Source organism: Crocodylus porosus, unplaced genomic scaffold (assembly GCF_001723895.1).
Source record: "Crocodylus porosus isolate Cpor-Errol unplaced genomic scaffold, CroPor_comp1, whole genome shotgun sequence".
NCBI classification, from domain to species: Eukaryota; Metazoa; Chordata; order Crocodylia; family Crocodylidae; genus Crocodylus; species Crocodylus porosus.
In genome coordinates, this window is record NW_017728914.1 from 19,328,378 (window position 1) to 19,344,297 (window position 15,920).

Consider the following 15,920-nt stretch of genomic DNA (forward strand, 5'->3'; position numbering starts at 1 on the left):
GCAGTACATGCATGGATTCCATGGGTTGTATCCACTGCTGCCTATGGTTGGCATGGATTCATATATGAAATAACAGGCAGGGAAACATGTACCTCCGCTCACAGTCCTTATTTTAAACCAGTCAGGTTTTACAATGAATGGTTTATTCCCTTCTTGATTAGATCAGAAAATATTACCAGTTCCCAGTGTCTCTGGGAAGGGGTAGGAGAAGACAGATTTGTTTTAATTAGGGCTGGGGGGGGGAGCAATGAAGAGCCAGAAGCTGAGAGCTGAACTGAAATATGAAAGGGCCAATTCAGAGGCATCTCTAGGTAGGTATTAATAGTGCTCTCAGCACAGCCTTACAGGGCAGCCTGGGGGAATACCTGTGCCCAGCAGCTGCCCCCCAACTGTCCCCAGCTGGCAGCATGGGTGCTCGCCTCTGTGAAAGCCAGCCTGGCATTCCCAGGGCTCCCTTCATCTCCAGGCACAAGGGAGATGAGGCTGGGAACCACCTCCCCAGTCTGACATGAAATCAGACTGATGAACAAGTCCCAAAATAGCCCTACTGAAGAGGGAGACGCCCTGATTCTGACTCTGGGGTGCGGCTGACATCCTAAGGGCAGCGAAGGGCTCAGCCACAGCTGTGCTGAGACACACAGCACTAAGCAGCCCTGTTTCCCCAACTCTCTTATCCCCAGTCTGCAGCCACAGGAATGCAGTGTCCTATTGCAGAAGAGACAGTGCATGGCACAGAGATGCTTTTGGGGGAGCTGATCAGCCCTACAGGTCCCCATAAGCAGGGGGACTGCTGTCCTCACCAAAGACATCTGGCCTGGCCCTCCGGCTTGGGGAAGTAATGTGGTCAGAGCTAGAAACAGCCTTCTTGCCCAGACTCCAGCAAGATGCACCGAGTGACAGCTCACCCAGCTCCAACATGCCTGTAGAGAAGCCTTACATTCCCTGAATGTGCTCTGGCTGGACAGTCACACGGGGTTACGAATGCAACACAATTCATGGCAACTACATGTGCTGTCACCTGCTAAGCCAGCCAAGGAACAAGCACTTCTCTGCTTCCTCCAGTCTCCTGCCACTCTCAGCTGGGGTGACCCAACGCACGGGAATTGTAGCAATAGCTTAAAGCCTCAGCGGAGCTGAGCATATGAGCAGAATAAGATGCACTACTGTGACTTTAGCTACCTCACAGATATAGCATGACCAAGTCATTCAGTGTTGGCAGGTATATCAGGAGCACCCAGCAAAATGCACTCTAACAAGCAGAGCAGCTGTGGCCAGAGGTTATAAAGCATCCTGGTCACTGCTGTCCCCCACTCCTGGTTACAGCCACCCACACCTCCTCAGGTGGGTTCAGCATGTCCAGCAGTTGTTTCTTCTTTCATGCCTATTCAGTCTCGCCTCAGGGCCTAGAGTTGGGAATATGTCTCCTGACTGACATCTCTCTCTGCCCAAGGTTTTTTTTTTCTTTTTCTTGAAATTTCACGTCTCAGGCCAAATTAGTTCTGAATTCTATCAGCTGAGTGAAGCTCAATCGTTTAAGCCGGTGTGGGGCTACCGCTGGTAAGTATCCTACCTTCCAGGTGTTTCAGCCCAAATCTGTGGAGGGCATCCTATGTGTAAGCCCCAAGCCTGGAGGCCTTGTGGTTCAGATGCCCCCTCATCTCGCCTGCCCCTAGCCAAAAGGCTGAAGGAGCAAGCTAGAGGAAAAGCCTGAGAGCAGTCCCTCTTCACCATAAATCGTGTAGCTGAGATCCTCACATTTGGAGGCATTTGTAGACTCTCACAGGGATCAGCCTGCAAGGCACAGTGCAAGGGACAGGCCTTCACCCTCTAAGTACACAGAGTCATTCAAGGCCAAGAAGGGTATCTCTCCTGCTAGGTATGCAAATAGCGTACTGCAAATACAGGTCTGTTCACAGCTCACAAAGCAGAACCTGGCTTCCCGTGTAGCCTGCTCTGCCTCCTTTGCTAGCTCACTGTAAGGAACAGGGCTCAAGAGCTCAGTGTTGCTCCCACAGATGGGTGTGTGCGGCAAATTCTTGGCCCACAGACTGAGAATCAATTGGCCAAGAGACATTATTTTGATGATGAAAGCTGGGCTCTGTTTGGCAGCAGCTCAGATGCAGCTTCACGGGAGGCTTACGTGCTTGCTGCAGGCTTCCCTGCACCTTCCCCTGGATCTGGTGCCAGCCACTTTTGGATACAAGAGACCAGACTAGACTGACCATGAGTTCAGCCCAGCCTGGCAATAGCTGTGCTCTTCATACAACACATACACAACTCAGATAGCTGCATACTCCCCTTGAGGCATTTATGCTGTTAATTATTGTAGGGTGGTGCCAAACCACTGGTGCCAGCTGCCCTGCAGTTGATGAGCAATGGGCCATGCATATTTGCTTGTTGCAGGGTTCCTGGAGCACTGGCCATGCCCTGGTTTGCTATTGCAAGCTGGTTTCCTTCTGCTGGGAGATACCTCTTGGCATGTTATTGTAGGGTTGCTCCTGATCCCTGAGGTATGTGCCCTGGCATGCTGCTAGCCAACTGTATCTGGGGGCTGAGCAGCATCCACTGTTTTGCTATCCAAACGCTGCTCACAGGAGCTGCACTGCTGGTATCGATTTTCCTTCTTTTCAGGAAAGTGGAGTATTGAATCATTGGGGGAGGGGAGGACAAGAAGAGGTGGAGACAGATGTGTACAAAGGCATTAACAGGAGGTCAAATTTCAACTGAGCCAAGCCCCAGACCAGTCCTTAAGTGCAGGTGTATTCTAGATGGGAAGGACTCCTCAGGAAGCATTTCACCCATCTCTCTGCTCAGCCCCAAGCAAGGTGCTAAGGGTGCCTTAAATTCTACACACGCACACACACAATGCGTGCATGTCCCCTTTCCAATTTAGGTGGCTGTCATTGATAACAATCTGGACTAGATCGCTAGCATAGGTATTTTTTGAGAGATTACAAAAGGGTCACTCAAGACTTAATACGTCTAAAGAAGCAAAAATCACCCAGTGAGGAAGATGTTCTCCTCTTAGAGATCCTGCTTGAGATCATCAACCTATTTCCCTATGGCCCCAGCAAGCCAGCCTCCAGCCTTTGTGATTAGATTGCACAGATCGTTCCCCGACGATTCCCAACAGTCCGGGCCCCTGAAAAGTGACCAAAACCCAGATGCTTCCAGGCAGAGGCCAAAATGTTAACAAAATCCCTACATTGCATTTGCATGTGAGCCACCTCTACCTGCATGCATCAGGCTTTTAGTGATAGCAGTGTGGCCTGCTTGCTCTGGAATGGGAAACCGTGATGGAGTGACACGGAGATGCAGGGGTCCGAAGCAAGTGATCAGTCTCTTCCACAGGCTTCTGCTTACAAGTGACTATGAAAAGGGACCTCCAGGCTCTGCCCACCTACCCTCCATGAGTCCTGGGGTCAGGCCTCCTGATGTTAGGGCCAAGAATGCATTGAGATGCTGACTGGCTCTGAAGGGTACACAAAGCCAAGAAGCTCTCCGCCTGTTTGTATTCTGGCTTGTGCACAGCCAGCAGTGATTGCTTTCTAGCCTGTTGAAAACAATGGGATGGCAGAGGCCTCACTAAGAGCATCATCTGTTAACAATGGGTTCGCACAGGCCTCACTGAAAGCAATGTTTGTCCTGCCTTACTGAGGGCAACTTTTACCCTATGACAGGGAGGATGTTTGAGAAGGAAAGAAAACAGCTGAGCTCTCCGAGCCTGAGGTGATCAGTTGAACTGGCATTTAGAGAAAGCATCTTTTCACTTGCAAGAGCAGACCTAGACTGGGAGCAGCTGAGAGCTGACAGCTGCGATTCTCACTCCCATTACTAATGTATCAGCCACTTCTCCATCCAGACTGATCTCGCACGAATTCCCTGACCCTGGTGGCAATTATGCTGCTGCTTACTTCACTGGTTTCTGGACATCACTCCTGACAGTCTGCCACACCCTCCCCAGGCAGATGTACAACACATCCTGAGTATTGCACATCCCAGTATTTTGGGATGAGGGCAAGTTTATTTGAGGAGGTCTGGAGGAGAGTCCTGCCAAGAGGCTGAAGATGGAATTTCATTGTCACATCTGTTTTGACTTAGAAACCTTCCCCAAGCAGTTAAAGATACAAATAATTTCTATATGCTATGAAGGGGAGGGGTGAGAAGCAGTACAGAATTGCATTCACCCCTCCTTCTCTAGCACTCACAGTGCTTTGAACTTGTGATGGGACAGGAGTCAGAGGATCCCCTCCTCTCCCTTCTTACAAGAGACATCAGGATTAGAAACAAAAAAAGGAAGAGCCCAGAGATGGTCAGACACAGCTGTCATCCATGGTCATTCTCCAATTCCAAGCCCCAGCAGGAATGGCCATCAGCCACATCCTCCAGAGAACAGGATGCACTATAAGACTCAGCCAGAATAATTACACTAGGATCTTCCACCCACCATTCATAATCCAGGGAAACAGAAATGAAAGTGCAATGAAATGCAATAAAGGCCCAATCCTGTAAGGCACCAGGTACCCTCCACTCTTGATGAAGTCAATGGATACTGAGGCCATTCAGTACCTCATATGTCAAGACTCTGGATCATCAGAGACAGCTATGAGTCCTAACTCTCCAGTGCCCAGCATCTTTCATTGCCATTCACACAGAAGAGCTGCTGTGAAAATGCTACCATGTCAGAACAGTGGCATCAGTGCCAAGGCAGAGCAGAGAGCACCCCAAATCAGTTGCAAACTGTATCTACCATTTGCTCGTCATCATCGAGCATTACCTGGCACTACTGTGCTGGATCCCATGGGAATGTCAAAGTAGAAATTCTCCCCCCAGGCCAACATTATAGTGGTTTACCAGTCCTTCACTGCCACCTCACCTCCATCCTTCCCACTTTCTGAGCAGCTTAACCTTCTAATCAAAGTAAAAGGTACCAGGGTAACTGTAGCTCGCAGACAAACAACAAGTATAAGACTCAATCCAGATGGTCTTTGAATTCCTCGTAATAAGCCGGTTCATCCTGTGATAGCTGCATCTAACCCAAAGGTTTCCCTCAGGGCTCTTTCCTCTGAGGAATGTTAGCTGTGACACCCAGCAGACTCTCCCCTAGGGATACGGGCAAGTCAATGAGTTACAAGGAAAGCAGTTCTGTTCTGGATGCTGGGAGTGGTACCACTCCCAGGGGGAGGGGACAATGGTCTCCCTGAAAGCCAGGGGTCACCTGAATGGCAGCCTGGCTTCTGTACACAAGTTGGGTCAGGATAAAAATGACATTCAGCATGGAGGGGAAAGAGGAAGCCAGCAGAGTAGTCCAGCTGGCTTAGCAGGGAGATGCTGTCCAAAACACATCTCCTCCTCCACTCAGGAGAGGTTTTCAAGGGGGCTGACTACAGCTAGGGGAACAATACATAAAGTAGTTTCAGCCAACTGACTGGCCCAAATGACTTCTTCCCCCTCAAAAAACTTCCCCAAATAGGCACCATGTACCTAACCTGTATTTCCTGTATAGAATTGGACTGGGCTAGCAGTCCCTTGCTTCATCCTTTTACCCTCTACCACTGGGGAAGGATGGGGACCAGATGGGGTCCAAGTTTTACCCATCTAGCACAGCCTCACCTCTATGCTGTAAGAAATGCATATGGTCACATTGTCCAGAGCTGGCTGTCCAGGCCCAGAAGGCAAGGAGGGTCAGTCTGTTCCCCTGTTTGAGCCTCCGTAGCATGTGTTTGTCTCCAGGTACAAATACTCAGATTGCTACCCATTTTATTGTACGTCTCCCAGTCTCTATGTCGGGGGTAGGGTGGTTCCTACCTCTCAAAGCTTTGCTGGGAGGGAGACATTGAAAGGCAGACAGAGCATGAGGATGAGAAAGGGCAAAGGCGCTGACACAAGCACAGATGTTTTCAAACACAGCACCATCTCACACTGGGCCCAGGGGGTGGCTGCAGTGCTAGTGCCAGGGTACCATGGACAAAAACTCACACCCAGGCTGGTTCCTTCCATGCACAGGAATGTGCCAGAAGCATCCAGGACAGAAAGGAGCCTATTTCTAGCTGTCTGTTGTGTTTGGGGAATTTCTGTTTGCTGCTGTATTTTGTATTGGTAGTTTCCCATATGGAAGTACTCTGTCCTGCTAACCTCTGCCCATCCACCCACCAGCCCCACGGATCTGATGCATCCTTTTGAAACATATGGTGCATACATCAAAGCCAGAGAGGATGCTATATTTAAAATATCACAAAGCTAGCTGAAAGCCAATGTGTTTAAACTAGGACACTGTTTGAGAGACAGAAAAATATGAGGATTTAGGATTTGCTGGACCAGATCAGAAAAACAGTCCTTTAGACTAGAGAGCGTGAGAGAGACTGAGAGAGAAAGTCTGGTTTCTTGCCTGCTGACACATTGCATCAGACCATGTACTCTGGTATCCCACTTCCTTCTACAGCAGCTGCAATGGTTAGTCCATTTAGCCTGGTACCCTGCATCCTGCTCTTCCAGATGAGATGGCCGGTCCTTCTCACTGTAGTCTCTAATCTCCTGCCACCCTGGATCAGGCAGCTCAACATCATGCCGAAACTTGACAATATGGTGTCTACTTTAAAAAGGCAATCAAAACCCAGTGATGCTCTAAGCCTTCCTGACACCTTTGTGATCACTGGATTCCTGCAGCACAAGCCTGCATCAATCCAATCTCCACTGTGTCACCCTATGCAGTTTGCTTGGTCAATACATTAACCAGACCAACACGAGCAATATATGGAAGCAAACTCCCTGTCCTTTACAGGTTAGCAGAATACAGATTCCTTTCCTTTCCAAACCTTAGTTTTTTTCCAGATTGAGATTTGCTCTCTCCTATCCCAGGGTCAATCTAATTTACTATAGTCCGTTTTAAGTCTCAGTCACTTGGGCATTGAGATTCCAGTCTGGAGAGCTGTGTAAGAGCCAGGGAATGAGGAGTCTAATATTTGCTAATTTTAACTCATTTTGCTTCAGTGAGAATTGAAATAAAATCTCTGTCCAGGGATATTATAGATATCAGAACAATGATATGGAAACCTGGCCTGGATGAGACAGCTGGCCAGCACAGCTCTGGCGTCTTACAGGGGGCATGCAGCCCTGGTGTCTTACAGGGGCATACTTCCCATAAATAGGATGCAACTAGGGGTGTGCATTACAGGGCCACGGATGAACACTTCAGGCTAACTGAAAGCTGGAAGGGTCAAGACACAACAACAAACAATCAATCAGAGCTCAGCTCCCAGGTTATGGCTTAATGCTGGAGTCTAAAAATGTACAAGAACTTTCATGCATAAATTCCAAATTCCATCATTTAGCGTTACTTCTTTAAATACTGGTTGGTAAAATCCAGAACTGAATCACCTGTGCTTATCTATGTTTAATACATGTCTGTGTTGTCTGTACACTGTGCAACTTAGTCCTAAGCCTCTTTGGTAGACAGTGTCTGGATGGAGTGCTGCAAGCTACCAAATACATGATTGGAGCTAATAAATGATAGCATAAACGAGCATGGGAGTATTCATAGGCCTGAATTCTGTTCTAAATTATGCCCACACAACCCTCATGAAGTCATTGGGGCTGAATGGCTTTTATATGGCAATTGTTCATGTCTAGATCTCTAAGCACTTTACAAAGAGGGTGAATCTCACTGATCTTATTTTATGGATGGGAAACTGAGGCACAGGAGCGCTTCAACGTTATCCAGCAAGTCAGCAGGGAACCCACGATAGAAGGCAGATCTTCTGAGTCCCAGCTCTGTTGGATTTCCCAGACTGTGGAAGTACAGGTCTTCTCAGGAGCCTTCATTCAAAATAAAATGAGCCGCGGGTGACCAGTATTTGGGGTGGGGTGCAGGGATGGTGCAAGTTCTTTCAATCACATGCATATGTCAGCGTAAGTATGTGTATGATGAAGAATATGCCTGATAATGAAAGACAGAGTGTGTGTTTACTTGCCTTCTTAATCTATGTAATCTCAGCAGTAATTAAGTTAAAGATAGAAAACGGAGCCTTTAATTGGCCATAAAAAGATCATATCCCCTTGTGAACTTTAAATTAGACACTTGAAGGTGTACTCGGGTTCTGGAGAGGGAACACTAACGGACTCCAGCACTGCTCTAGTAATGGGGTGGAGATGGGGGTTCAGACCAGTTGACAAGCATTCAAAAATGCAGTAAATACTACAGGATGGGGGAAGGGGCTGGCAGAATCATTAACCCTCTACCCCTTGACAGCTACCAGCTGTGCTCATGGTCAGTTGAGAAGACACAAGCTTCCACTCCCCTCTTGCTTGTTTTGTTCACCTGCTATTTAGTGTTTTAAAACAGATTATAAACCATCGAGGGAACACTATTTTTTGCCATATCTGTCCAGCACCCAAGACCATGAGGCTCTTAGGCATGACCGTAACACAAATAATACACACATGACTTGCCTAACTGCAAAAGGGAGCATATCTGTCTTGTGTAGCTTGATCATCATTTCAGCAAGTGCCCCTTTCTATATTATGAAGAACCTATTGCTCTCCTTGCTTGTTCCTGCTTTTCCATGACATGGAGGAAATGCTGTACTCTGCACAGAAAATAACCAGCCATTTGCACTGTTTCCTGAGCCACCTTGGGGCTGGGGACTTGCTGGCAAGACCTGGAACTTTTTCATAAACAAACCTCCAAACACCCCAAGCAACCAGCACCCTGCGATCCCAGAGGGTAGACGACAAACACTGTAATGGATTGACTGGAGAGCAGCAACCTCCTCTGGAGGGAGCGGATTGGATTTGCTCAAGTGTTCATTGATTGCTTCTGCAGGAGACCCCTTTCTTCATCTAGATGCTTGGCTGGAAGAGTCAGAGGCTGAAAGGTGTAGGCTTGGCCCCACTCTTGCTTTATAGCTGGGGTTTATGTAGTTACCAGTGGTCCCAGCTCAGCCCTCTCTATCTTCAGCCATAGGCTGCTGCTACACAAATGCTAGTGCATGCTCACTGACAGACAGAGAGGCAAACGTTAAAGTTAGAAAGGTGCTCATCAGGGAGCTTCTGTTCACTGATGATGCTGCCGTTACAGCCCATGACAAAGACCTACTACAAGAACTCATGGATCGCCTCTCAAGAGCTTGCCAGGCATTTGCTCTCACCATCAGTATAAATTAAACAATTGTGCTAGGACAGGGAGTTTTGCAAGATCCATCAATCACTTTTAATGAGAACCAGCTAGAAGTAGTCCAAGGGTTCAGCTACCTAGGCTCCACAGTGACTGCCAACCTCTCACTGGATGAAAATCTTAATGTTTCCATTGGAAAGGCTGCCACCACCTTCAGCAAACTAATTAAAAAAGCATGGAACAACTCAAAGCTTATCATCAAGACCAAAATGCTAATGTACAAAGCTTGCATACTCAGCACTTTCATGTGTGGTGGGGAAATATGGACAACTTATACACACCAAGGGAAAGGGTTGAACAGCTTCCACCTGCACTGTTTACACCACATACTCAACATCAAATGGCAAGATAAAGTTACCAACACAGATGTTCTTCCAAGGGCAAATTTAACAAGTGTGACAGCCCTACTCAAACAGAGACAACTGCGCTGGGTGGTCATCTGAACAGAATGGAAGATGGATGGATACCAAAGACATGCTATACAGGGAACTATCAGAGGGAACAAGAACAACAGGACATCCCAAGCTTCACTACAAAGACACATGCAAATAAGATACGAAGGCATTTGGAATTAATCCTGACCAATGGGAAACCTTGGCAAGCGATTGGCCCAAGTGGCATTGCCGTCTCCACCGGGGCATTAAAGTCCACGACAGGAATGGGCTTCAACAGCTTGAAGAGAAAAGAGTCGGGAGGAAGCAAGCAGTTCCTGTACCACCCAATCATGACACATACACTTGCAACCACTGCCACACATCATGCAGATCTCGGCTTGGACTATTCAGTCACATGAGACACTGCAAACCATCTCCCCCATAGGTTTCACTGTCTCTTGCAGATGAAAGGATACCAATCGCTCACTGACCTACAGAGAGGCAAAGCCCGTTTGTGGGCTTGGCGTCCCTTGCCTGGACCTCCAGCACTTCTGAGCAGGCCGGGGAAATGCTCTAGTCAAGCCTAGTCCAAAGCTGCTGGCATTTATCTGCTGCCATGTGTCAGTTGCAGTTGGCCGGAAACAAGGCTCTAATATTGAAAAGACAGCAGTTTTTGTTCTTCTTGCCATCTGCATGTTTGTGTATTTCCCCTACCAAAGTAATTAGCAGGCTGGGCCCCTGCCAGGCTCAGGGTGAGCTCTTTGCAGACGCCTTCCATCCGTTTGAGCAGCTTTTCATTTCTTAATGGCTCCTCCGACACAGTGTCGGCTCTGAGATGTGTGGGGATACTCTAGCTGCCATCTCTGTTACTCCTGCAGGTAGGACCTGGACACCCCACTACACACAGACAGCTCAGCATGCCCAAGTGAGAGTGGGTCCCCCTAATCCTAAATGCAGGGGCACTGGCAGATTTCTGTGGGATTTGGACTCATCTTAAGGAGACAGAGCACAGTGCCTGGGGGGACCTAGCAAAAAGGAGGAAACAGAAGCAAAGGGTGAAATCCTGACCCCATTGGAGTTAATGGGAGTGTTACCACTGCCTTCAGCCCTGCTGGGATTTCACCTAGGACTGAGGCTGTTTTCTCCTGTCTGTCTACACTGGTCACAGTGCATCTCATGTTCCAAGCTAGGAGGCAGGGAGATGTGAATCCATGTCAGATATGCCCATGTATTTGTGTCCTGTGCTCTGCCTGGCATTTTTGCAGCCAGTAAGAATCAAATTCTCCTGCCTCTCCCTTTGTGACACCTGCCATTTCCTTTGCTTGCTTATTTTAATGTTTAACCCTCCCACTCCCCACACACACACCACCCCAGTGACGACCATGGAGCCACACCACAAGCTTGGAATCTCCCCCAGGCTAACAAGGAATCTGGCAAAACTCGTCCTGCTCAGATAGGGCCATGCAGCATGCTCTGTTTAGCTCAGCAGTTCCCCAACTCTGACAGATGACTCACCACCAATTTAAAATGATACAACCTTAAGTACCACCAGCAAATTTTTGTCATATAAAGTAATTATAGTAAATCTGGTAACACATACCACTGACAGGTTGTCTGCATACCACTGGTGGTACCCATATCACAGATTAGGAACCACTGGTTTAGCTCACTCCAGATCTCTTTCCAACTCTTACCCATGCTGCGGCTTAAAAGGTGATTCAGGTTAGTGCAGGACTAACCAAAGTCCGACAAGATGTTTGCATCAGTGTCTTGTGGGTTCATCAGTATAGGAGCAGGGCTATGTCTAGCAGATACAACACGACCATAACACAGGAGTCATATCCCCAGCTCTCCCCCTACTACTGCTGTGGTCTTGAGTGCATTCCTCATGGTAATATTTTTTAAGATACCTAAGGGATTTGGTGCAGAATGCCCTTTGCATTGGAATGGGAGTTGGGCATGTGACTCCCTTTGAAAACCCAAGCCCACACATCTTTGCTTCTGTTTCCCAGCCAAATGGGGATAAAGAATGATACCCCATTGCTACTGCTGAGGCAAGGGGGTTTGTGTGGCCCTTGATAAGGCCCTTTGGCTCCTCTATTAGGAGGAGAGAGGAGAGTGTTACTGTTGTGCCGGGGAACTGTTACAGCCAGTACAGTTCCCTGCCTGTACAGTCGCTCCGCCTTGGCAAGCTCCATCCTGGTTTAAGGTTGTCTGGTAAACAGACTTGCGTTAGCACATACACAGACATCTGCCTAAAGCAAACAGCAGTGTAGAAATGTACCAGGGAATTTGGCAATGCTTAAAGTGAGTTAAATGTGCATTTAATTGAGATTTATGGGGGGGGGTTGCACTAGCAATTGATTATCAAAAACACACTATTTATGGGGGCTTAGCCACTGTACAAGAGATTAATGTCACTTCCAGAGTTAATCCCCATCAAATATAATTGTTTTCAGTAATCAGCTAGTAACATGTCATCCTAATGATCCCATTAACGGGACACAGCAGCTTTGGCAAACACTTAAATATATATTATTGTCTGCAAAGCATCACTGCAGAGTCACGCCCAAGCTCTGCCCATGGATATCCATACATAATACACATTGGACCAGATCCTCAAGAGGTACAAAGTAGCATAATGCACTGATGTCATTCATTTACATCCACTGGTCCTTTGGCCAGGGGGCTGGACCCGATGATCTTTCGAGGTCCCTTCCAGCCCTAATGTCTATGAAATCTATGAAATCCACGGTGGGGTCTGAAGCACGGACTTTGATGGGAGTCACAGAACATGGTCCCTAGAGATGCTGTCCTGTGGCTGGGGATCAAATTTGTTTTTCCTGTCTGCATTCCTTCTGTATTCATTCATTAATGAATGACTCATAAATTGAGGCATAAACTTTCCCAAAGAATGCTGCTGGTTTCAACTTACATTTAACATACAGTTTGCAGCATCACATCATCTCATGCGACCATGGACTGACAGCATGGCTACCTGGGGCTCGTTAGAGAGGAAGAGGATGCCTGATGCTATGCAGATTTCTTGACAAGCTAACCTGCTCAGTGCCAAGGAAGAGGAGAGGCAGAAGAACCCTGTGCAACTTAATGGGGTTTCAGTTAGGTATTATATGGCTCTATATTAGCATCTGCTGGTGGGTGGCTGTGGCCCATTAAATCTACAGAGACAGCCCTCGCTGCTGTAGTTACTCTATGATACTTAAATACCACTTGCTCATTAAAAACATATTTATTGAAGATTAACAGCTACAGCAAGGGGAGGCTAGTGAAGTCTCGCTGGGGAATTAACTTCACATTGCCAGCGCCAGCTTGTTCCCTGGTCCCGTGCATGTCCTTGTCACTACAGTACCAATCTTAGTCACCACCAGACCTCAGTCTGGAGCTAATGTTTAACAAGCCAGGAGGGGGATGGGGCCTTACCCCCCACCTCAGGGGCTATCACAGGCACAGGCCAGTCTGAAGAGAGTAGAGCACCTGACCAGCCCAGAGTTTTAGGTATCTGGCTTCACTTGAGAGTCTCCACTGTGTCCTTGGAGCAGCAGCCTTCTTGCAGTAAGGGCATATCCCACTCCGAGTCGGCAAGCTGGCTTTGCTTCCCTACTCTGCACCTCCTGGCTCTCCCAGCCCCCAGCTCAGGCACACGCTAGTGCAACAGAACATGGAAGATCCCAGGGATCGCCTCCGAAACCTTAAACACTGCAGAGCTTCGTCAGAGTCGCCATGGCAACCCCCGTATACAGCCGGGCTGAACAAAGCAGAGAGGATAAAATGGGGAAGCAGCTCCCCACACAAAGTCCTGGAGTGAAAGGCAGGAAAGAGGTGCGATGGGACCTCCTTTACTGCCTCTCTAGTCTCTGTCACCTCCTGAAGAATCCCAGCTTCCTCCAACAGCCTCACCTTGGCAGGCCTGTCTGGGAGGTGACCTGGCTAGGATCTTCCCATGGGGATACCATAGCTTGGCTTCAGATGAGTCTAGATTTAATCTTTAGATTTCTTTGACTGAACATATGTTTGGGGCAAGAGACATCCGCTTGATCTGTGTTTTTGTCATGCCCAGTAGAGTGGGATACTGGCCGTGGCCTAGGACTTCTAGACGTGATAGCCGTGCCAGTGGTCACAAGGAGGGTGCTGCTGAAGGATGCAGAAGTGTCTTAGGCCATGGCAAATGCTCTATTGGAACTTACAAATGTACTGGGACCTCCCTTTGGAAGGGCTCTTTACATTGGCAAGGTCAAGATATTCTGGAGACTCTGGTGTCAGGAGAAGCTGCCAATGCAGGGGTGGGCAAAATGTGGCCCGCGGGTGAAATGCAGCCCACTAGGCCATTCTATCTGGCCCACGGGGTCCCTAAAAAATTTAGAAAATTAATATTTATCTGCCCTTGGCTGCCTGCCATGCGGCCCTTGATGGCTTGCCAAAACTCAGTAAGCGGCCCTCTCCCCAAAATAATTGCCCGCCCTTGTCTAATGCATATATGGCCCTAGAAATACCCTTGAGGCCTCTGTACAATGACACCAAAGGAGAAACCCTTAGAGCAAGCATATCAAACTCATCATGCCCTGCAGGCCAGATGAATGACATGGGACTTGTCCATGGGCTGGACCAGACCCAAAGACTGGCCCCACACACTGGATCCAGCATGCCACTTGCAGCATGCACCCCAAACCAGCCCTGCACACCCCAACACCAGCCCCACGCATTATACGCAGCATGCATGTGCAGTGTCCAACACAGGAAGATGGGACTGATACACACTGCATGCAGCATGTGGGCTGGTCTAGGGCACACCACATGCAGCAATCAGGTTCAGTTCAAGATCAATGGGCACCACTGTGGGCTGGATGACAGGGTGCTGTGGGCCAGATCTGGCCTGTGGGTTGTATCTTTGACACCCCTACTTTCGAGAAAGATAGAGGGGATGTCCTTACTCCACTGCCCATGACTATGGACCACAATCTTTCTCTTATTAAGACAGAAAAGATTGAAGCCAGCCTTTGGGACAGAATAATCCACATGGTCCCCACATGATTTGATCTTGATGGATTTAGGCCCATGCCATAGGCCCAATATCCTGGAATATGGGCAATGTTTGGATTATTCAATTTGCATTTCAGGCACCTCCCTTTTCAACTGGGCCTAGCAGTCTGACCTGTTGGTCTCCAAACCAGAGCTGGGCTGAGTGCATTCTGCACCAGAAGGAGGTATTTTGTGATCTCTGTACAATGTTCACAGTGAAAGCTTCCTGCATCACAAAGCTGGAGGATTTACAGGTGTAGTGACAAATTCAGTATATGGGCCAAGGTGCCTGGAAATATCTGCAGAGTCTGCAGGCCTCTGGGGCAATGCAGGGACCATACATGTTGGGTATAAACTAAGTAGATTCTGTGCTCGGGTGTGATCTGAGAGGGGCAGAAAGGCACTGGGATCTGGCTACATTTCATGGGATAGCTTGGGCTTTGTTTGACTCATCTACTCAAAGTGGAGGCAGGAGGCTGGGATGCACCCAGGAATATACTGCCCCAAGCAAAACTGCAGCTTCTCCCACTCCTTATCAAGCTTCAGTAGTATAAGTGGAGTTAAAGGCAAAGAGAATTAAACACATAAATTAGGTTAACATTGGAAAACAGAAGATACAGCATCTCTCAGCTGGAATGGAAAAATAACATCCCGCTTGGCTGTTTATTCAAATGAAACAACAAGTCCCAAGGGAAGTTCCCCTTGTGCTGAGTTGCCCTTGCAGTAGCCGAATGCTAAACAGGAAAACAGCTTCTTGCACTGAGACAGCAACTGCCTCGGCAGCGAAGCCTCCAGCCCTGCTGCATGTCTCTGGCTGAGAGAACAGCTCAGGAGGAAGAGTATCCTTGGAGGGGCTGGTTGCCTGGGAGAAAGCCCAGCAGAGCCCTGGGAGAGTAAGGCAGCAGCTCTGAAAAACTCCAGAGGAAAGAGCTGCTGCCCAATAATAGGTGCGGGTGAAATCTCTCAGCCATTTTAATGAACAGAAATGAGAGAGAGAAAGAGAACTAGCTAAAGTAATTAGTGTGCATTCCAGATGACTGGCCTGGGAACAGGCAGGGACACGTGAGGTGGCAGAGGACAAGGACTGCATCTTCCAAGGGACGCTGAACATTCTTTCCCGCGCCTGTCGCAATGAATTAGCCCATTCAGGCTCCTGTTGCTGGGACCGGGGGTCCAATCTTGCTTAGCCTGGGCCTCACTGTGGTGGTCAGAGGCGGAGAGTCAGGATGCTTGGGCTCTATTCACATATCTGCCATTGACTTGCTGTGGGACCTGCAGCAAGGCTTGTAGTAGAGGTATTATATGGTCCTCAACACTGTAGTTTCATAGATTCATAG

At 48.3% G+C, this 15,920-nt stretch overlaps 1 protein-coding gene across 9 annotated transcripts in view; it reads right to left on the minus strand.

Moving 5' to 3' along the window:
• The window catches only part of ABLIM3 (actin binding LIM protein family member 3), a 103,881-nt gene that overhangs the window by 68,507 nt on the left and 19,454 nt on the right, over positions 1-15,920 (minus strand). The gene's annotated exons all lie outside the window — the stretch shown is intronic.